Source organism: Mustela lutreola, chromosome 14 (genome assembly GCF_030435805.1).
Source record: "Mustela lutreola isolate mMusLut2 chromosome 14, mMusLut2.pri, whole genome shotgun sequence".
In the NCBI taxonomy this organism is placed as follows: domain Eukaryota; kingdom Metazoa; phylum Chordata; class Mammalia; order Carnivora; family Mustelidae; genus Mustela; species Mustela lutreola.
The window spans coordinates 39080897-39105287 of NC_081303.1; the positions used below are offsets into that span (position 1 = coordinate 39080897).

Consider the following 24391-nt stretch of genomic DNA (forward strand, 5'->3'; position numbering starts at 1 on the left):
TGGGTTAAAGCCTCTGCCTTCCGCTCAGGTCATGATCTCAGGGTCCTGGGATCGAGTCCCGCATCGGGCACTCTGCTCCTCAGGGAGCCTGTTTCCACCTCTCTCTCTGCCTGCCTTTCTGCCTACTTGCAATCTCTAGCTGTCAAATAAATAAATAAAATCTTAAAAAAAAAAAAATATTCCACCAAGATCAAGTGGGATTTATCTCTGGAATGTAAGTGTGGTTCAATAGTTGAAAACAATCAACATGATACATCAATAAGAGAAGGATAAAAACAATATAATTTCAATAGATGTAGTAAAAGCATTTAACAAAGTACATCATTCATTTATGATAAAACTTTCAACAATGTAGGTTTAGAGGAAACATACCTCAACAGAATAAAGGCCATATATGAAAACATCATCATACCCAATGGTTACCACAGCTAACATCATACCCAATGGTGAAAAATTGAGAGCTTTTCACCTAAAGTCAGGAACAAGATAAGAATGTCCACTCTCACCAATTTTATTCAACAAGTAATAGAGTCCTAGGCACAGCAATCAGACAAGAGAAAAAGAAAGCCCAGAAACAAACCCACGATCATATGGCCAACTAATCTCTGACAAAGGAGGCAAGGATATACAGTGGAAAAATGCAACAAATGGTGTTGAAAAACTGGGCAGCTACATGCAAAAGAATGAAACTGGACCACCTTTTTTTTTTTTTTTTTTAACATCTACAGACAAAAACAAATCTCAAAATGGATTCAAGACCTAAATGTAAGAGTTAAAACTATAAAAATCCTAGACAATAGCATAGGCAATAATTTCTCTGGCATCAGCATAGCAACATTTTTCTAGATATGTCTCTTGAGGCAGGGGAAACAAAAACAAAAATCAACTATTGGGACTACATAAAAATAGAAACCTCTACACAGCAAGGGAAATAATCAACAACACTAAAAGACAACCTACTAAATAGGAAAAGGTATTTCCAAATGACATACCCAATAAAGGGTTAGAATTCAAAATATATTAAGAACTTACAAAATTCAACATCCAAAATCAAATAATCCAATTAAAAAATGGACAGAAAACATGAACAGACCTTTATCCAAAGAAGACATACAGATGGCCAACAGACACATAAAAAGATGCTCGGTGTCACTCATCTTCAAGGAAATGCAAATCAAAACTACAGTGAGATGCTGAGGGAAGTAAGAGAAAGACAATTATCATATGATCTCTCTGATATGTGAAATTTAAGAAACAAGGCAGAGGATCATAGGGGAAGAGAGGAAAAATGAAACAAGATGAAACCAGAGAGGGAGATAAACGGTAAGACTTTTAATCTAAGGAAACAAACTGAGGGTTGCTGGTGGGGAGCGGGGTTGGGGGATGGGATAACTGGGTGATGGACATTGGGGAGGGTATGTGTTGTAATGAGCTCTAGGTATTATATAAGACTGATGAATCCCAAACCTGTACCCCTGAAACAAATAATACATTATATGTTAATTGAATTTAAATTTTTAAAAAAGGAATATACTCTGATGTATGTGGAAATTAGGGGGGTATAACTATGAGATATTACCTCACACCTATCAAAATGGCTAAAATCGAAAACACAAGAAATAACAAGTGTTTGTGAGGATGTATTGAAAAAGGAAACCTTGTACACTGTTGGTGGGAATGCAAACTGGTGCAGCCACTGTAGAAAATTGTATTTGAGGTTCCTCAAAAAATGAAAAGTAGAACTACCCTATGAGCCAGTAATCACACTACTGGGTATTTGCTCAAAGAATACAAAAACACTATTTCGAATGCCTATGTTTATTGCAGCATCATTTACAAATTATAGAAGCAGCTCAAGTATCCATAGATAGATGAATAGATAAAGAAAATGTGAGACATATATACAATGGAACATCCATAAAAAAAAGAATGAAATCTTGCCATTTGCAACAACACGGGAGCTAGAGAGTAAAATGCTTAGGAAGCTAAGTCAGTCAGAGAAAGACAAATACTATATGATATCACCCATGTGGAATTTAAGAAACAAAACAAACAAATAGAAAAAAAGAAGAGAGAGAGACAGGCAAATCAAGAAATAGGCTCTTAACTATAGAGAACAAACTGATGGTTACCAGAGGGGAGAGGAACGAGGGGTTGGGGGAAATAGTGATGGGGATTAAGCGGTGCACTTGCTGTGATGAGCACTGGGTGATGAATTAAAATGTTGAATCGCTATATTGTACACTGGAAACTAATATAACATCGCATGTTAACTAAATGGAATTGAAATTAAAACTTTAAAAAATGGAAAAACTTATTTTTATTATGTTCTTCTTATCTAACCTGTTTGGTGAATAGCTTAATCATGATAAAATTAGATAATGCATATGGAAGCAACATGGAAGCTGTCAAATGCTACACAGAAGAATATAAGAGCTATAGTTAAAGACATGAAATTGCTGGGCGCCTGGGTGGCTCAGTGGGTTATCAAGTCCCACATCAGGCTCTCTGCTCAGCAGGGAGCCTGTTTCCCTCTCTCTCTCTCTCTGCCTGCCTCTTCATCTACTTGTGATTTCTCTCTGTCAAAATAAGTACATAAAATCTTAAAAAAAAAAAAAAAAGACATGAAATTGCTTATTCTCTTCCCCAAAGAGAATAATCCTAAATCCTTAATAGGATTGCATTTCCAACTGCACAAATCCTTGAGAATTTTTTTTGGAAAATCTACTAAAGTACAGTCAGAAATAGAGCCTCACACATCCTTTTCATCTAATGTGTCCTTATACCAAGCCAGAGTTCCCAGACCTGTGTCATGTTGCCCTAGGTCTGATTTAGATATCTAGTTTTCAGAGAAGTGGAGTATTCTTTGCTGATTTGCGTCTTCCTCATTATAGCATTAAGCTCAATCATGCAAACTTCATGTAGCTTTTCTTTGAAAGCACCCAAAAAATAGCTTCAAAATTATTTTAAAAAATAGAGAATATTTAGCCCTTCCCTCTCACCACCAAGAAAAATATGGCAAGTTTTAAGTTTAGGAAAAACTACATTTTCTTGTTATGTCCAAATGTGAATGATTGCATTACTACTCACTAGCAAAAATTGTTTCAAGTTTTCAAAAACGCACTATCTACAGACTTCTAAGAGCTTATTTATAGTTGGAACTTAAAAAGATTATGTTATACTTACTTAGTTACTTCAATATTCCTTTTCTATACTATATAAGATGCTACTAAACTTTTAACAACAATAAATTTTATTTTTTCTTATAGGAAGCTAGTCAAAACTACCAAGGAATTATTAAAACACACAAAATTATTATTATGGAGAATAATTTCTTGATATTATGTGGCAACAAAGACATTAAGCCATATTCCACATTTTACAAAGTCCCCCAAAGTAAGGCAAGTCCTATGATCAATGTTAAATGATTAAATTTATCTTAAAATCTTGGTGGATTTGAAGCATATAAGATAATAATATATTTTAAATGAGGTAAGAAGAAGATATTCTGCAATTTTCCCCAAAATTTTTTTGAGGATAACTTTCTTGGCAAATATCAGAATTTATGAGACCCTGATAACTTGTCTTAAAATAATATTTTATAAAAAAAAATTTAGGATCTTTAGAAAGAGAAGTTACTTTGAAATGCTAATTACCCCATCCTTCCTTGGTGTCTATTGCATTTGTCATCTTATTATCTTAAGACATGTTGGTAAGAGGCTGATATGGAAGGGCTTTGAAACAAGAAGAAAGTCTTTCCAGCCTTGAATTAAGGTAATTTTAAGTATCAAATCTGCAGACATCCAGGGGGCTGTTCAAGAACAAAGCTTCATCTGTTGCCGGTTCTTATGCATTTTAATGTACTCAACACTAAGACTCAAGCTTCTGACTTTTGATTGAAACTCTTTTGCATGGACTTTCCCAAAAACGATTTATAACACTGAGAGTTAACTAAGGATTTTTAAATTTTATTTATTTATTTATTTATTAGAAAAGAAAGAACCAGGCTTTGAAAAGCATTCTTCTAGAAACCTAAAGCTTTGCTGATTGCTTCCATGTTTTGATATATTATTGTGGTTAATAGGATAGCACAGTAGGGGCATCACAGAGATGGTAAATTTACACCTAGAAAATAATTCTATTTTTGTATTGAAATTGAATTTGCCTTTATAAATAGAATAAATATATGTTTCAAATAGCAAAGGAAATTCTGTAAAGGAGTCCTACAACATCCAGACCCAAGTTATCTATAGTCTACCACCTTCAATGACTTCTTTGCCAATTATCCTGGATCTGCAGAGAAATTCCTATAAGGCCATTTTAAGCACCATGAGGAATGTGTGATTAACTTTTATAGAAAAGCAATCTAGAATATAAGAACTATAGATTATATGTCCAAAATGCCTTTCTTTCTGAAGAGCACAGACTGTGGGGTCATCAAGATGAATACAAATCTAATAAACAGAAATAAGAGATACTGGGAAAGACAGGAATTCAAGCTGAGTTGTGCCCAAAGCTCAGGGTGCTACTTGGTGGCTTGGATGGGGCTGGGGAGATGCCCTTTCACCCCACCCAGGTCAGCCAGGTACCTGTCATCCTCAAAGAGCCTCTCAGGATTAAATTCACCTTTGTCACTCATCCCTGTTTTCATTAGCCAACATTTAAGTTTCTTGTCCTTGACCCAGTCTTAAACTTTATTTCCTACCTCTTTCTTTTTTTTTTTTTAAAGATTTTATTTATTTATTTGTCAGAGAGAGAGTGAGTGAGAGCGAGCACAGGTAGACAGAGTGGAAGGAAGAGTCAGAGGGAGAAGCAGGCTCCCCGCCGAGCAAGGAGCCCGATGTGGGACTCGATCCCAGGATGCTGGGATCATGACCTGAGCCGAAGGCAGCTGCTTAACCAACTGAGCCACCCAGGCGTCCCTTCCTACCTCTTTCTAAATCATTTCACTGCATTTCCAGGAACTTTTAGTTCACAGATTAAACAAACCCTCCAATTATCTCAAGCTATGACTGAGAACTCACCTCCAAATCTTGCTTTAACTGAAACCGGACTCTGCTGGAGATACCCTCCTCTGTGGGCATTTCCAATAGAAGACATTTTATCCAATAGAAGACATTTTATCAATGGGACCACCTCCTTCTGGTAAATATTTAAAGGTTGTATCTTCCCTTTCTGATTCTGCTCAGCACTATCCTTGAGGTTCAGCTAGCCTACCAGAAGGATGTGTTCCCTCCTTCCCTCTTCTTCCCCCTTCCCCTCCGCCCCCTACACTTTCTCTCCCACCCTTCCTCCCCCTTTCTCTTCTTTCTTGTCTTGTCCTTATCCTTGTCCTTGGTCTTGTTCTTTTTTTTTTTTTTTTTTTAAGATTTCATTTATTTATTTGACAGAGAGATCACAAGCAGGCAGAGAGACAGTCAGAGAGAAAGGGGGAAGCAGACTCCCCGCCAAGTAGAGAGCCTGATACGGGGCTCAATCCCAGGACCCGGAGACACTACCGAAGGCAGAGGCCTAACCCACTGAGCCACCCAGGTGCCCCTTTGGTTTTGATCTTGTTCTTGTTCTTCTGCTGCTGCTTCTGGTTCTGCTTTTTCTGTTTCTTCTTTTGGCTGCCAAGAAGCATGTAGTTATTGGTGAGTACATTTAACTGGTAAAGTTTTAGTAAGTTTCAATGATGTTTAGTAGGAAAAGATCATATTTTGATCTTCACATCACCTTTCATTTTTGACAATATGGAAAAGCATTTTATATTAAACTCTGAATATGTAGGAGAAAGGAACAAGTATTTTTGTTTTGTTTTTTGTTTTTGTGTTTGTTTTTTATAAGCATATAATGTATTATTAGCCCCAGGGGTACAGGTCTGTGAATCACCAGGTTTACACACTTCACAGCACTCACCATAGCACATCTCCTCCGCAATGTCCATAACCCCACCACCCTCTCCCCACCTGCCTCCCTCCTCACCACCCCCACCCCACCACCAGGAACCAGTTTTTTAAATGTTTCTTTTTGTATGTTAATCAACTGCCTTATTGATTTTTCTTTCTTTCTTTTTTTTTGGTTTATGTATTATTTTCCTGGGGTTACTTAATTATTTTCTTAAGTACTATTCAGTGAAGCCATGTATAATTATTGGTGGATTTAGACTATCTTTTCCAAGTTTTGTTCCCTAATGCTGATGTGACAATTACTTAAAGAAGCATTCTCAGGTCTTTGGAGGGATTCTGATCAATGCGTTCTCTGAAATCTGGTAAAAGTATTTTACTTTCTTTTGCAACAAAGACATTTAATGTTTATAATAAATTTGGAAAGATTACTTTAATGGAGGCTGCCTATTCTCACATTTCCATAGAGAAAGGTCCTGGAGCAATCAACATTCTCTTAGTGCCTGGACTTTTCCCATTTTTTTTTTAAGATTTTCTTTCTTACTTATTTAACAGAGAGAGAGAAAGAAATAGCAAGAGAGAACACAAGCAGGGGTAGCAGCAGGCAGAGGGAAAGGAAGAGGCAGGATCTCTGCTGAGCATGGAACCCGACTTGGCACTTGGTCCCAAGACCCTGGGATCATGACCTGAGCTGAAGGCAGAAGCTTAACCGACTGAGCCACCCACTGCCCCTCTAGACCTCTTCTTTTTCATCCTTATGTAACAATCCTACTGTCTTGGAATTGATACTATTTGACTATCCTCATTGCTGATATCTTCACATCTTGAGGTTACTTCCCTCATTCTTGAAGATTTTGACTCCTGTCTTCTCTTCTTAAAACCTGCTCTCATCCTAGATGCTCTCTCCAACACCAAAGCCTCAAAGTTCTTTGATCTCTTTGACCCCATTAACCCATCCCTCCAATTTATTTTAGCAAATTACTTCCCACTTGGAATGACTTTACATTTATCACAGTTGTAGGAAGGAAGGAAAGTGCCGTTGACTGAAATTTTGGTGGACTCTAATGAACCATGCTAGTATTTATGACCTATATACCTTCTTGCCTTGACTCTGAGCTGGCTATGTGACCTGCATGAACAGTTACATCAGTTCCAGTTCTAAAGCTTAAGTCTTGAGAGCTCTCACTTTGCAGTCTTGAAGAAGCCAGCTGCCATGCTGTAAGTAGCTCAAACTAACCTTTTGGAGAGGCCATATAGAGGATAATTAAGGCCCTGGGAAACAGCCCCAGCTCAGCTAATGCCCAGGACCATGTGAACCATGCTATTTTGGACCTTTTGGCACCCCAGCACTTGAGGAGATACCTGTGAAGTAAATTAACCACCTAGTCAACCCATACCTTGTGAGAAATAATAATTTGTTAAGATTTTAAGAACTCTAAGTTTTGTGGGTAGTTTATTATGAAGCAGTAGATAATGGAAACACAAAGTATTTTCTCTCCCCACATTCCCATCCTGGACCATAGAGGAGGAACATATATGACCTCTCTTCTCCCTTAGGTGTAATTCCCAAGAATAGCTAATATAATTCTGAAGAATTTGCCCATAGCCAGTTGAATAGTGTCCCTCCCCAAAATTTATGTCCATCTAAAAACCTCAGAATTTAGACATAAGGTAATTAGTTAAGGATCTTGAGAGGAAATCATTTTAGATTTAGGGTAGGCTCTAAATCTAATGACTGATATTTTTATATGAGAAAGGAGAGGGAGATTTGGACACACAGACACAAAGGAGACAAAGTGCAGATGGAGACAGAGATCAGAATAATGGGTCCACAAGCCAAGGACTGCTAGGAGCCACCAGAAGCTGGAGGGAGTATCCTCCTAGAAACACTGGCATCTTGATTTTGGATTTCTATCTTTCAGTACTGTGAGAGAAGAGACTTCTGTTGTTTTAAGCTGCCCAGTTGGTGGAAATCTGTTAAAGTAGCCCTACAAAATGAATATGTTGACATTCACTGTTGGATTAAATCATTGAAAGGAAATGGATGACCATAATTCCTGAATCTGTCTGTACCTGGTTGGGTGTACCAGGCCTGAGTCCTTAATCTATGCATCTGATTAGAAAAGTGGACTTCTGAAAACCCTGTCATATCTCTGACTCTCGGGAAATTTTTCCTTCCCAATGCTACTTCATATGATTAAGTGTATCTACCTATTCTCTGCCAATCTAGGATTCTCCTGTCTCTTTTGATAAAGGTAGTTCATTTCAACTGTAGTGTTTCCAATTAGCACCAAAGACAGTGTCTAACTTACTTTTAAAAAATGTTAGTGCAAGAGGCACCTGGGTGGCTCAGTGGGTTAAGCCTCTGCCTTCGGTTCAGGTCATGATATTGGGGTCCTGGGATCAAGCTCCATATCGGGTTCTCTGCTCGGAGGGGAGCCCGCTTCCCCCCTCTCTCTCTGCCTGCTGCTCTGCCTGCTTGTGATCTCTGTCTCTGTCAAATAAATAAATAAAATCTTCTTTAAAAATGTGAGTGCTGCCAAGGGACATAATTATAGACAAGGAACATATACTAAGGGACATAGTTTAGGAGTTTGGATAGCAGTTTGCCCAGGTAAATCCAACATAATATTTGCATTCACCCCACACTATGCAACTTGGTTTGAAATGAACTATGAGCTGAAGTAACATGTATCCTTCAATAGTAGAAGCTTTCAGAACTACATGTGAATCTTCATATCTTTTTCCTGCTTTTGTATTCATAGAATCATATGGCAAGATGACCTCCATCAGTACTGGTTTTTGAATGTTTGTAATGAGTAAATTTCGCTTAGTGCTCTATATTAAATATGTAGTGAGAAGTAATGTTGGTTTTTTTTTTTTTTAAGGTTGTTTATTGTTGTTGTTGTTTTCAGGTTGTTTATTGCCTTGGCGTAACCTGGCCTATCCTATCTATTTCAATACCAATATCAGTAAATTCACTGAGCATCTAAAATCATACTCTTCCTTTCTTGTTCTAACACCTTCAGAATTCATTTTCACACTTACTGTCCAGATTTCTGCATAGCATAAATAGCAAAATCTTATAATTATTAGGAACTGTAATCCTTTTCTTCTCGTTTTAAATTTGCAACTACCTTTTAGGGGTTTCTGGAGGTGCCAGATACTGTCTGTTGCAAACTCAGCATCATCCCTGCCCTTCTAAGGAATCTCCTGTATTATAGTGGCCAGAAATCTGGAAACTACATTTCCCAGATTCCCCGGTCATCAGAGTTTTGGTTTTGATTCCTCCAATAAGAGTTATTTCTGCTAGATTTTGGAAGGTGGAAGACAGAAGAAATCATTATTGTTCAATCTTAGCAGGCAGGCATGTAGTCTTCAGTGACATCAGGTGTGAGATTTTCCAGTGGTTTCTAGGCTTTCTATTGAGTACCATCTGTTTTTGTGCAACATGCTATTGAGAACATTGGTGCTAGTCTCCTGTGATTCCTGAAATTTTCTGATTTCCATATATAACTGATGACTTTCCTTGTCCATTGCCTTCTTCAGCACTTCCAAAAGTTTTATTAACATCTAATCTCTTTTATTAAATATTTTCCTGCCTGAAAATTAGTGATTTCTGTTTTCCTGACCGTAGACTCGCAGACTGTGGTCTAACTCTAGTTAGTATTTAGGCATAGACACCAATCAATCAGAGCAGATCCTAAACTAACCAAAATAGATTCCAGTTACAAACAACCAGTCCAGCTTCACTGGCGGTACCAGCTGAATATCACCTCTGATTTAGGAATTGGAGAAATGTGTTTATGAGATAGGTCTGAAGTACATTGCTCTCCCTTCAGACAAGTAATCACAGTTTAAAGTAACAGCTTCATCTGATAGGTAAGAGATAGCCGCATTGCTAGTGTGGTGTAATAAATATATATGATCTTTGTCCTGCACAGAGTTCCAAAGACCCTTGGAATTTCCTGAGTGATAGGACTGTCTGTTATCGTGCATTAGAAGTCCTTCTGAGCACACTTGACTTTATGCTAATGAGACAACTTAAGGTAGCTGCCCCCCACCCCATAACCTTGGGATGGACCTCGGCACCAGAAAGATGAAGTGTCTAGGATATAGGAACTTTCAGATGCACCCAATGACCTCCAGGGAGGGAAAGGCAAGGGCAGCTACAAATAAAACACTACAAAAACTCTGGAACAATAAGAGTTGATGAACTTCTGGGTTGACAAACACATGGAAATGGGGAAAAGTGGAGAACTCAAACACCCTTCCCACAAACCTTGCTCTATGCATCTCTTCCATCTGACCATTTCTGAGTTCTATCCTTTTATAATAACTGGTAATTTAGTAAGTACAATGTTTCTCTGAATTCTTAGAGCCACTGTAGTAAATTAACCAAACCTAAAGTGAGGGTTGTGAGAACTTCCAATCTACCATGGTTGGTCAGAAACACAGGAAACAACCTGGACTTCCAATTGGCATCTGAAATTGGGGTCATTCTTGTGGGAATGACCCTTAATCTGTGGGATTTGATGGTTTCTCCAGGTAGACAGTGTCAGAATTGAGTTAAATTTATGGAACATCAATTCATTAAGAATTGAAGATTGCTTACTGTTGGAAAAAAACAAACCACATTTCAGCGAGTAAGAGAGATTGATGGAACTGGGAATTGAAGGTGTTCCAAATCATTTTATTTTATTTGCTTATTTCAAAGATTTTATTTATTTGACAGAGAGAGACACAGTGAGAGAAGGAACACAAGCTGGGGGAGTGAGAGAGGGAGAAACAGGCTTCTAGCCCAGCAGGGACCCCAATGTGGGAATCAATTCCAAGACCCTGGGATCATAACCTGAGCTGAAGGCAAATGCTTAATGATTGAGGCACCCAGGCACCCCTCCAAATCATTTTATATACTCCAGGTCTAATTACTGAATCCCAGTCTTTCTTGATCAGTGTCCTTTCTTGCACACCTGACAGATAACAGCAAGACTATAGGTTTAATGGCCCTGTAATTCAGTAAGTTTGAGGTCAGTCTTTGAATTTATTTTCCAGCTATCTCAACACTGTGGTATTAGATATTTAGCAAAATCTAGAAAGTCCACAGGTTTCAGAATGTGACATAAGTAAAAAATTTAGGAATCTGAACATTCTTTCACTTTAAACTTTCTGGGGCCATTAGAAAAGTTATCCCATGTCATAGTCCTTGAATTCCTTATAATTTCCATGTATTCTATGTCAATAGCCCTTTAGTTGCCAATACTTCAAAAATCACTTTATTCCAGATAGTAACCACTGGTGGTAATTTAGTTAGTTCTTTGGAAACTATGTTCCATGGACTATCAGATCACATCACTTAATACTGAGTATTTTATACCTTCAGCTTTAATCATACCTTATGACTAACCTCCTCTTCTGCTCATATCACCTCCTCTTTTCCCTGAAGTTCTGTTGCCTACAACCATGTCTTTTCAATATCTCTGTCATATCCTCAGTTGAAACTTTCAGAAACTGGAAGTCATAAGAAAATTAATCTATTGAAACTAGGTCAGGTGATTCCTGACATCTCTAGGTATGCTAAAACACCAAGCTAAAGAGATTGGTACAAGGCGTCCCAGAGAGCTACATCCAGGACCATACCTGCCATCACTGGCTACTGGGCACTTCAACTTGTGCTACTGCCAAACTCACATCTTGTGGTCCAAGATGATCCACCCAGCTCATTTCATCACATACCCATTTAGAATGGCATGAAGGAATATGAGAAGTAGAGGAATACCCCTTTCCTTTAAGGCAAAGGTCTGGAAATGGAACACACTACTTCTGTTCATATCCCATTCATCAGAATGTCACATGACCATACCCAGCAATAAAAAATAAAAATCCCCCCAAACCTGGAAAAGTGATTTCCTCTGGGAAACCATATGTCCAGCTAAAATTTTGAGGTCTTGGGGCGCCTGGGTGGCTCAGTGGGTTAAGCCGCTGCCTTCAGCTCAGGTCATGATCTCAGTGTCCTGGGATCAAGTCCCACATTGGGCTCTCTGCTCGGCAGGGAGCCTGCTTCCTCCTCTCTCTCTGCCTGCCTCTCTGCCTACTTGTAATCTCTGCCAAATAAATAAATAAAATCTTAAAAAAAATAAAAATAAAATTTTGAGGTCTTATTACTCCAGAAAGAAGGGAAGAATAGGTAGCAAAGGACAATTTTCTCTACCAAGGTAACTTTGTGGAAATAAAAATACTCAAGGAAGTATTCTAGCCAAATGAAATTTGTAGCAAGAATAAAATCTCAAGATCAAAAAGACATGAAACATAGAAATAATATCTAGTGTTTAATTCAATAAAGCATGTGTATAAGTCAAAATTTAAATTAATGGTTATATGGCTAAGAACTATACTGAAATTGTTAAGGATTATTATTATTATTATTATTATTAGAGAGAGAGCAAGAGCACATGTGCAAACTCAAGTGGGATGGGGGGAAGGGAGAGCAGAGGGAGAGGAAGAGAGAAAATCTTAAGCAGTCTCCATGCTCAACACAGAGCCAATGCAGGGTTCAATCTCACAACTCTGAGATCATGACCTGAACCAAAATCAAGAGTTGGACACTTAACAACCGAGCCATGCAGGACCCCAAAAAGAACTCTTTTTTTTTTTTTTTTTAAGATTATTTATTTATTTGACAGACAGAGATCAAAATTAGGCAGAGAGGCAAGCAGAGAGAGAGAGAGAGAGAGAGAGAGAGAGAAAGGAGGAAGCAGGCTCTCTGCTAAGCAGAGAGCCCAATGTAGGGCTTGATCCCAGGACCCTCGGATCATAACCTGAGCCAAAGGCAGAGGCTTTAACCCACTGAACCACCCATGTGCCCCAAGGACTCTTTAAATAGAAAAGCGATATCCCTGATTATCTCTTACTTAGGTTTATCACTTGTTAATATGAAATTATTATTTTTTTAACTTGTAAAAATGAACTAAGGGTCTCTTCAGAGGACAGGTGAGAGACATATTTATTGTTGAATTTGGTATTAATAGAGAAATGTAAATACAGATGCTCAAAAAAGCTTGAAAGAAGCTATTAGAGAGTTCTTTGTTAAACTCAATATTGCCAGAAGGAGTAAAGAGAATAGTGAAAACAGGCAACTCATCAAAATAAAAGAAAGGAACAGGGAGGAAAACAATATGAATGTACAATAAACATAATGAGTTTATTAAGGAGTCTCAACTTGTTGGTATGGTAAAGTGAAATGATTAAGCTTGGGGGCACTGAGATCAGATTTAATGGTTTCACCACTTACCAGCTGTATGGCTAAGGCAAATTGCTTAAACTCTCTGGGCTTCAACTTTTCTTTATAAAAGCAACATTGCCTCATGGGGTTTATTGTGAGGTTTAAACAGACTTGCTATGTGTAAAGTGCTTAATATAGTGCCTAGCACTTGGGAAGTGCCCAAAAAATGTTAGTTGTTGTGATACACTGTGACATTGGTAGTCTTTAGTTAACCACATTTCTTGGTATTTGGGTCCTTATACAACCCCCTCCCACATTGACCCTGGGCTTGGCCATGTGACTTGCTTTGGCCAATAAGTATGATGTGTGTAGAGGCATCCGAGATGCTTTACATCTTGGGCTCCCTCACCACTGTGATGCTGTGAACTTTATCACAGCTATCCTGCCAGAAAGTAAAGTCACATGAACAGAACTGGCAGGATGAAATACCACATGGAGGGGAACTGAGGCACCAGGCCAAGCCCCTGCTAAATGCAACAATATGTGCCCTCATTGGATAGTATGTGAAGAGTCCAGTTGACCTTTAGAGTCATGAGAAATAATTAATCATTATTATTTTAAAACTACTGTCTTGAAGTGGTTTGATATATAGCAATAGATAATGAAAATATTATCATTCTCAAGATGAAAACATTTTTTCTTTTTTCCTAATAATCCCCCAACTGTGTTATGTCAACGGCTCTCCTCCCCTGGGTAAAGAGGGGGAGGATCCATGCTGGAAGAGATTGCTGTATTCTGTTGTCACTGCTTCTCTGGTGATGTGAATTGATTGTGCTTCATGACCTCTGTTCGCAGGTGTCTAAAAGCTAGCCTTTTCCCCGAACATGAGTGATTTTTTCAGGGTGCCTAAAGGAAGAGCCACACACCACACCCCATTGCATATTCCCTGAGAGCAAGATCTGATTCAAGTTTGACTTCTTCTCCCTCCATCATTTCTACAAAGTTTCCCCATGGGCACCTTCTCCTGGGTTCCCTTAGCCCAGAGATAAGAAAATGTGTAGAACAGATAGCTCAAGCCCTGAAATTTCTGGATATTTCCAATACTTTTATTTTACATTTATTCTTGAAAAGCAGTGTGGTTAACTCTATTTCTCCCTCACATCTATTTTTGTTATCATTACCATGTATTTTAATTCAACATATATTTTAACCTCAACAAGATATTTTCATTGTTTAACTAGTCAATGTTCATTTAGTTTTAACCATGTAGATACCCTTTCTTCTTTCTTTCTAACTTATGTTACTGAGCTTAAATAAGAGATCAGTTTCTTTGCCTGAGGAACTGTTACAATGTTGCTTTTGGTGTGGGTCTACTGGCATTAAATTCCCCCAAGTTTTTGTGTGTCTGAAATTGTCTTTATTTCACTCACTTTTGAAAGATATTTTAACTAGATATAATTTTCTGGGTTGACTATTACTCTCTTCCTTAAATTTGAAAATTTTATTCCATTGTCTTCTGACTTCCATATTTTCTTTTGAGGAGTCATCTATCAGTTTTTATTGTTACTTCCCTAAAATTATGCATCTCTCCCTTTTGCTCTGTTTTCAGGTTTATTCCTTTTTCTTTAATTTTTAACAATTTTACTCAGACGTGTTTAAGTATTATTTTCCTTATATTTGTTCTACTTGAGGTTTTTCAAGCTTTTTGAATTGGTGGCTTATTGTCTTTCACCAATTTTGGAAAATTCTCAGACAGTATCTTTTCAAATACAATTTCCCTGTTCTCTTTCACCTGTCCTTTGGGATGGCATATTTTGATCATTTTACCATGCCTTACAAGTCCATTTTATAATTCTCTTCATTTCCCTTTTTTTTTATTTGCTTTAATCTGTATAATTTCTTCTGACCTATTTTCCAGTTCACTAATCATCTTTTCTGTTGTGTCTGATTTGTTTTTAACCCTATATATTGAGTACTTTATTTCTGAAACTTTATTTTTAAATTCTAGATTTCTACTTGATTTATTTTTACATGTCTTCAGGTCTCTAATAAAATTCCCTATATTCTCACCTATTTCTGCATCATTCCCTTGATATTTTTTAATATATTATAATTTTAACTTACAAGACTGACAACTTCAAAAAAAGGATTCATCTGAATATCTGTTTCTACTGTATTTTTATTTTGCTTTTGCCAGTACATTTTTTATTTAATGCTGTACATTGTATATGAAACTTTGAGAGGCATTGGATGATGTTATCTTCCTCCAAAGAAGATTAAATTTTCGGGGTGCCTGGGTGGCTCAGTGGGTTAAAGCCTCTGCCTTCGGCTCAGGTCATGATCTCAGGGTCCTGGGATCAAGCCCCGCGTCGGGCTCTCTGCTCAGCCGGGAGCCTACTTCCCTTCCTCCTCTCTCTCTGCCTGCCTCTCTGCCTATTTGTGATCTCTTTCTGTCAAATAAATAAATAAATAAAACCTAAAAAAAAAAAAAAAAAAAAAAAAAAGAAGATTAAATTTTCTTCTTGCCCTCATTTAAGTAGAGGCAGATTAATCATTGGTCCTATCAGACTTTGAGATGATTGGAGGCTGGGCTTAACACTCACTTTGTAAGGGATGATATATTCCTTTGTAGCCTTTAAACGTGAATATAGTCTTTCAGAAATCTCTTCTTGAAAACTGACATATTGTCCAGAATTCCTTCTCCACTTCAGGCTCTGAACTCTTTGTTCTGTCTGTTTAGCTACAGATGACTGTCTTAATCTCTGTATATCCTTTAAACACCTTAACAAATTTGAGGGGTGTGTGTGTGTGTGTGTGTGTGTGTGTGTGTGAGAGAGTGTGTGTGTGTGTGTTTGCTTTGTTTTGGTATTTTGTTTTGTCTTTACCCTTACTGTTATTCTTCCTTACCCTATTCCCCTAGGACTTAGGATTCAGAGAAATTCTTAGAGACAAAATCCTTGTGGAATGCTATATTCTTTTCTCTGTGATTCTCTTCTCTCTGAGATCCTGGCCGCTGTACTTGTCTTGACTCTAATTTTTTTCTTCCTATCCTGATGAAATTGTTAAAGATTTTGACTACTGTTTTATGCTGTGCCCCTATCTCCTAGCTAGGAAATGGCAAATTGCCTGAGAGAAAAATTGGAGAATGTCCAGTTTATTCTAGTTTGTTTCCCTCTCCTCTAGGATCTTGACTTTTGTGGCCTGGCTACTGGGCTGCTCTTTAGTATCTTCAAATGACTGTCTCTTAAAAATCTTAATGTTAGACTTAAAAAATAAAAATCTAAAGCCTCTACAGCCTTTTAAGGTTAAAAGAACCATAACATTTTCAAATACTACTTTTTAGACTCTCTAAGTTTTTAGCATCCTCTGGTTACACCAAATAAAAGATGGCTTTCAGAGTTTTTCTTAATCCATCTCTTCTGTTCTCTTTACTTGTGACATACTCATGTAAGTGTCCATTATGTATCTATTTTTCCCTCTGAATGCATCCCAACAGAAGAGTGTTCAAATAACAACAAAACATAAGCTGCCAAATAGATTAGTTGAGAGGGAGAAATACAATTCTTCCTTAAATAAATAATGTTGAATGAAATTCTCACTTTTTGCTTACTGAGAATCAGGGTAGTAATCTTCATCAGTGCATTTTTGTTCTTGAAGTAAATAACTCCCTCTGCTTCTACTTTCTACAGCTCTCAGGTAGTGGCTTCTCATAAAAGTGACTTTTCAAACCGCAATTGATACCTATCTGCATTTGTCACTAGAAAAAAAATTGTACTAATTTTTAACACTTTTTTGTGATTTGGCATTAATATGATTATCCAAGATTCACTGACTGAATGCTTGTCTTGTTCTAGGCACTAAGCATGCAGTCATAAGCAAACAGACACATGGTTATTCTAGTCTGTGATAAAAATTGACATGCCTCAGAGGGATGATGCAGTAGAACTTAACCACTCTTTTTCCTGAATATTGCTAGGATGCTGCACTGTCTTGATTCACAGCTGGGCTCTCTTCTCCTTCACTGATGCTTCTGAAATGGTGTGGTTTGTAGAGCTGAGTACTTCCACACTGCATACTGTTAGTCTGTTTTTGGTGGTGATAATGTTGTCTTCTTTCTTGTTGCATCTGCCTTCTCCATGGTAACTTCTTAAAGCTGCCAGAATGATGTAACTTTTTCCCTCTTCCTTTCTTTCAGTCACTCCTGCACAGTTGCCAAGATAAGTATTAAGTGTAATATTAATTCAAATATTATCTGTTTGAATAGAGATAAAGTGCATGTCTTTAATGACATCTATTTCAAACTAGCTTCAGGCTTCTGCTGCATTTACTTTAGGTTTCTTATTAAGCTCACAGGTGTTTCAGAGTTGAGGTTCCTGGAAGTCTGAATACCAGATAAATAGGGTAATGTCTATAGGGATAAAGTCTAGACAATGTTGTTAGGGAAATGGGGGGGGGGTGTTATACATTTTGACCTATTTGAGATGGTCCTAGTGTTTAAAAAAAAAAAAAGACTCTAATATGAAGGACTAATGGTCTATAGGTATTTTTAACTCCTATTTTTTGTCTCCTCAATAAGCTGGTCAATCTATGCTCAGCTTCTCAAATTCTTACTATCTGTATCTCTACAGTTTTGATTAGCTCTGTCACATTGTGGCCTTTATGAACTAGTTTATTCCCTAAACCAACCATTCTGTTCCCTGCTTTGTGTTGCCAGATGCTGCAAACCACAGTTTTTGCTTTGCCAGCTGCCCCCTGTAGGATTTGACAACAGTGATTCTTTACAGTGACAATGACAAGTGATTGCACTGTTTGGTTTCTGTTTGCAGTTCTTCCATTATACCAGTAGCACCCTTACTGTAAAACCAGAGATGTAACACAACCTGACCAGTGTCCTTCTTCAAAGGGTTAAGTACCAGCTTCTCAGGGCTCCTTCTCCAAGACTTTACATTTTAATAATACCGATGTCTTCATTTTTTGTCTTTCTACAGCTCTAAGACTGGTACTTGCTTCCTGAGGTTACTATCTTTGTGATACCTTATCTTCTAGGACGATTGCCTTTTAAGGCAAACAATTGACTAACATGACTATATGACTAACAATTGTTTAGATTAAATTATTTCAGTTGAAATAATTTATGTAGTTTTTCTCTTTTGAACTTGACCCTGACCATGCATATGTACACTTTTATTTCTTTCATAAGAGGTACCATATGTTTATGACACATTAAAAGTATCTAGAGGATGGCCAATGTTCATATCAATCAGCCCATAGTTCCTGGATGCCAGGTGAGGAACATGTGCTGTAGCAAAAAAGCTATTCAGATAGGAACAGGGTCGTGTGTAGTCATGGATTTCTAAAACACAGAAATCTCTAGTTAAAAAAATGAGCACAATGCAGAAAACTGATGAAAGCATGGGGAATGAGGTTTGTTACCATTCAATTGAGTTTTCTTTTTGGTTCTCCAAGATAAATGAGTGTTTCCAATGGATGAGGCTTGGGATCTCTGCTGAAATAATCTGCAGCCTGACTCTCATGATAATTTTACTTAACACTTGTCATCGGGATTATTAAGTATAATTGGAGTATTTTTAAAAATTTTTTTAAAGGTTTTATTATTTATGTGTTTGAGAAAGAGCACAAGCAGGGGGAGTGGCAGAAGGAGAAAGAGTGACAGGCTTCCTGCTGAGTGGGGAGCCCCATGTGGGGCTCTATCTCAGGATAGAGAGATCATGATGAGATCATGACCTGAGCTGAAGGCAGACACAACCCACTGAGCCACCGAGGCACCCCTAGTTATCCGAGTATTTTTTTAAATGTTTATTTACCCATTTGGGCTGCTTCTTAAGGACAGAGACTATGTCTGTTTTATTTCTTTCTCTATTTCCAATTTATAGCATAGAGCCTGGCAGAAAGGAGCACAAAAATTTTGGTAAATGAGAAACAGGAGGAAAAAAGATAATTTAAATCTAAAGGTCACATGCACAGAATGCACAAGATGTCCCTTTTTGGAAATCACCAACTGGTCTAGGTCCCTAGGACATCATTTTCCTCTAAAATTCCTCTTATTTTATTGTCACAGGCTGTCCATCAACCAGGGATATAATTTAGTTGGTGCATATCAGCCATTATCATTCTACTTCCCCTTTCTAGTAAACTCATAGTGAAAAAAGACATCAAGATTTCTGATTCTGAAAAAATAATAGGCCTGAAAACCTTTCTGCTAAAAACACCTAGAAATGCTGGATATAAGTTAAGATGTAGAGGATTTAAGGATTTATTTTTTAAATTTTATTTATTTATTTGATAGAGAGAGAGTGAGCACAAGCAGGTGGAGTAGCAGGCAGAGGGAGAGGGAAAAGCAGGCTCCCCACTGAGGCATTATTTTATATACATTTTATATACATTTCTGAGTTGGGTCCTGGTTTTTCCTCAGATTATCTCTTCTGCTATTCCTTTCCCCCCTCCTTTTTAATGTGTTTAGTCCATTAGCATTCAATGTAATGAGAGATGTGGTTTAAGTCTGATTTTTCTTTTTTTTTCTAGTTATCTCCTGTTTTTTTATTTTGCTCTTTTGTCACTTTCTGCCTCCTTTAGAATTTTGTTTTTATTTGTTAGATTTTCAGTACTTATGTCTAGTTGTTTACTCCAGAGGCTATATTATTAACTTTTCAGTACATTTGAATTTAATGTTTCATGTCTCATAATGTATACATCTTCATTTATAGTCCATTTAACCCTCCATCTGCCATCCTTTATGCTTTAGTTATCATATGTATTACATCTATTCATTATAATCTCCAAAAGTAATTCTTAATTTTTTTTTATAAACAAGTATGTTTATTTTAAATAAAATAGGAGAACCAGTCATATATACTTATCCAGTATTTCCCATTCCTGATGGCTCTAGTTCATTCCTGAGGATCTGAGCTTCTCTTTTGTGTCATTTCCCTGTGGTTCAATGAATTCCCTTCAGCATTTCTTATAATTATAGTACACTTCTGGTAGTAATGAAATCTCCCAGTTAACCTTTATTTTAAAACTTTTTTACTTTTCTTTCATTCTCGTAAGAGATATTTGCTAGATACAGCATGCTGAATTGATAGTTTCATTCTTTAAGGATGTGAAAATATTGTTCACTTGTTTCTGGTCCCATAGTTTTTGATTAAAAATCCAAAGCTATTGAAAAAATTTTTCCTCTTATGTATTATTGATTTCTTCTGGCTGCTTTCACAATTTTCTCTTTATTTTTGGTCCAACCATTTATCAGTTATCTATTGCTGTGTAACAAATTATTCTAAAATTTAGCGGTTAAAACAATACACATTTATTCTCTTACAGTTTCTGTGGGTCAGGAATTCAGAATCTGGATACAGCTCTCTCAGTGCTCTGGTATTGGTCTCTTATGGGTTAATCACAGTTTTCTCAGGCTTGATTGTGAAGAACGTACACATAGCTCATGTGCAAGATTGTTGCCAACATTCGGTTTCTTAGGGGCTGTTGGCCAGGTGTCTCAGTTTCTCATGAGATGTTGACCAGAGTTTTCCCTCAGTTCCTTGCCACGTGGTCCTCTTCATAAAGGATCTCACAGCATGATAGTCTGTTAATGAAAGTAAGTAAGCAAGTATGGTGGGGGCGGGGGATGGGCGGGGGGAGAGAGAGAGAGTGCGCACTACCAAGAGGAAAGTCACAGTTTTGTCATCTAATCATGGAAGTTATATCCCACAAATTCTGTATTTTATTCACCAAATACAAGTCACAAGTTTCAGCCTGCACTTAAGGAAAGGGATTACACAAGGAAATGATTACGAGGGGTTGGACTTATTTGAAGCCATTCCAGAAACTGTCTACCAGTTTGACAACCATATGTCCAGACTTGGCTTTCTTTGTAATTATTCTTTTTTTGAAGATTTTATTTATTTATTTGAGAGAGTGAGAGAGAGAATGAGCAATGGGGAGGGGTAGAGAGAGGGAGAGAGAGAGAAAAGCAGACTCCCTGCTGAGCAGGGAGCTCAATGTGGGGTTTGATCCCAGGACCCAGAGATCATGACCTGAGGCCAAGGCAGACACTTAACTGACTGAGCCACCCAAGCAACCCTTTTTTTCTTTTTAAAAGTTACTTATTTAAATTCGATTTGCCTAACATATAGTATATTACTTGTTTCAGAGGCAGAATTTAGTGTTTCATCAGTTGTATATAACACCCAGTGCTCATTCCATCTAGGGCCCTCCTTAATGCCCATCACCCAGTTACCTCATCCCTCCACCCACCTCCCCTCCACAACCCTCATTTTATTCCCTAGTTAAGAGTCTGTTGTGATTTGTCTCCCTCCTTGTTTTTATCTTATTTTCTTTTTCTTTCCCTTTCCCTATGTTCATCTGTTTTGTTTCTTAAATTCCAAATATGAGTGAAATCATATGGTATATGTCTTTCTCTGACTGACTTACTTTGCTTAGGATAATACCCTCTAGTTCTATCCATGTCTTTGCAAATGGCAAGATTTCATTCTTTTTGATGGCTGAGATATAGATATATCACTTACATTTTTTTTATCCATTCATCTGTCAATGGACATCTGGGACTTTTCCATAGTTTGGCTATTATGGACATTTCTTCTCTAAACATTGGGTGCATGTACCCCTTCAGATCAGCACTTTTGCATCCCTCGGACATACCTAGTAGTGCAATTACTGAGTCATAGGGTAACTCTATTTTTAACTTTTTGAGGAACTTCTGTATGATTTTCCAGAGTGGCTGCACCAGTTTGCATTCCCACCAACAAAATAAGAGGATTCCTCTTTCTCCACATCCTCACCAATATCTGTTATTTCCTGAGTTGTCAATTTTAGCCTTCTGAATGGTGTGAGTTAGTATCTCATTTGGTTTTCATGATCAACATGGGGCTTGAACTCATGACCCTGCAATCAAGAATCACAAACTCTACCAACTGAGCCAGTCAGGTGTCCCTGTATTTATTCTCATTGGGGTTTGTTAAGCTTCTTGAGTATGTAAATATATATTTAATCAAATTTGGGAAGTTTTATTCCCATCATTTCCTTGCATATTTTTTCTACCCTTTCCCTCCTTTGTGAGGGCGGATTCTAGTTGCCTTATATCAGCCCTTTTGATATTGTCTCTCAGATTCCTAAGGCTCTGTTAATTTTTTAAAAATTTCCTTTCTGTTTTTTCATATTGGGCAATTTCTATTGATCTAACTTACTTGGCTCTCAACTTTGTTTCACTATTAAATCTGCCCAGGGAATTTTTTCTAATTCAGATACTATATTTTTTAGTTCTAAAATTCCCATTTAAAATATTTAACAATGTTGTAATCCTTATTAGAAATTCCTTAGAAAACCCTTATTAGAAATTCCTTCAAATTTTTAGTATAATAGTACCTCAAAAATGGAAGTGGTCAGACCTCTCACAACCTCTGAAAAAATGATTACCTAGAAGATATTTGACACATGTTTGCTGATTTGGGGGTGCCTGGGTGGCTCAGTAGTTTAGGTATCTGCCTTCAGCTCAGATAATGATCCTGAGGTCCTATGATCAAGCCCCATGACAGGCCCCCTGCTCAGTGGGGGAGTCTGCTTCTCCCTCTCCCTCTGCACCTGCCCCCCTCCACTGGTGGTTTCTCTCTCTCTCAAATAAACAAATAAAATCTTTAAAAAACGCACACAAAAAAACAAATGTCTGCTGATACGAATTTTTATTTATTTTTCAATTTTTATTTTTTCAGTGTTCCAAGATTCATTGTTTATGCACCACACCCAGTGTTCCCTGCAATACATGCCCTCCTTAATACCCACCACCAGGCTAACCCATTCCCCCACCCCACTTCCTTCCAAAACCATCCGTTTGTTTCTCAGAGTCCACAGTATTTCATGCTTTGCCTCCCCCTCCGATTTACTCCAATTCACTTTTCCTTTCCTTCTCCTAATGTCCTCCATGTTATTCCTTATGCTCTACAAGTAAGTGAAACGATATGATAATTGACTTTCTTTGCTTGACTTATTTCACTTAGCATAATCTCCAGTCCCATCCATGTTGATATAAAAGTTGGGTATTCATCCTTTCTGATGGAAGCACAATATTATGTTGTATATATGGGCCATACCTTCTTTATCCATTTGTCTCTTGAAGGGCATCTTTTTGCTCTTTCCACAGTTTGGTGATGTGGCCATTGCTGCTATGAACATTGGGGTATATATGGTCCTTTTTTTCACTATGTCTATATCTTTGGGGTAAATATCAAGTAGTACAATTACAGGGTCATAAGATAGCTCTATTTTTAATTTTTTGAGGAATCTCCACACTGTTTTCCAAAGTGGCGGCACCAACTTGCATTCCCACCAACAGTGTAAGAGGGTTCCCTTTCTCCACTTCCTCTCCAACACTTCTTTCCTGTCCTGTTAATTTTGGCCATTCTAAATGGTGTAAGGTTTTGATTTGATTTCCCTGATGGCTAATGATGATGAACATTTTTTCATGTGTCTGTTAACCATTTGTATGTCTTCTTTGGTCATGTCTCCTGCCAATTTTTTTGATGTGATTATCTGTTTTGGGATACTGAGTTTGTTTGTTTGTTTTTTTAAAGATTTTATTTATTTGACAGAGAGAGAGAGATCACAAGTAGGCAGAGAGGCAGGCAGAGAGAGAGGGGGAAGCAGGCTCCCTGCTGAGCAAAGAGCCCGATGCGGGGCTTGATCCCAGGACACTGGGATCATGACCTGAGCTGGAGGCAGAGGCTTTAACCCACTGAGCCACCCAAGCGCCCCTGGGTGCTTAGTTTTTTATAGATCCTGGATATCAGCCCTTTGTCTATAGTGTCATTCATTGCAAATATCTTCTCCCATTCTGTGGGTTACCTCTTTGTTTTTTGACTGTTTTCTTTGCTGTGCATTTTTTTTTTATCTTGATGAATTCCCAAAAGTTCAATTTTGCTTTTGTTTCCTTTGTCTTTGGAAATATGTCTTGAAAGAAGTTGCTGTAGTTGAAGTCAAATAGGTTACTGCCTATGTTCTCCTCCAGGAATTTGATGGATTCCTGTCTCACATTGAGTTCTTTCATCCATTTTGAGTTTATCTTTTGTATGGTATAAGAGAATGTGTTGAGTTTCATTCTTCTGTACACAGCTGTCCAATTTTCCTAGCACCATTTATTGAAGAGATTGTCTTTTTTCCACTGGATATTTTTACCTGCTTTGTCAAACTACAGAACATTCATGAAAGAAATCGAAGAAGACAAAAAAAAAGATGGAAAAGCATCCTATGCTTATGGATC

The 24391-nt window shown here is 37.6% G+C and overlaps 1 long non-coding RNA gene across 2 annotated transcripts in view; it reads left to right on the forward strand.

Annotated features, from left to right (window-relative positions):
- LOC131815324 (uncharacterized) overlaps positions 1-24391 on the forward strand; it is a 64204-nt gene that overhangs the window by 28131 nt on the left and 11682 nt on the right. The window lies entirely within an intron of this gene.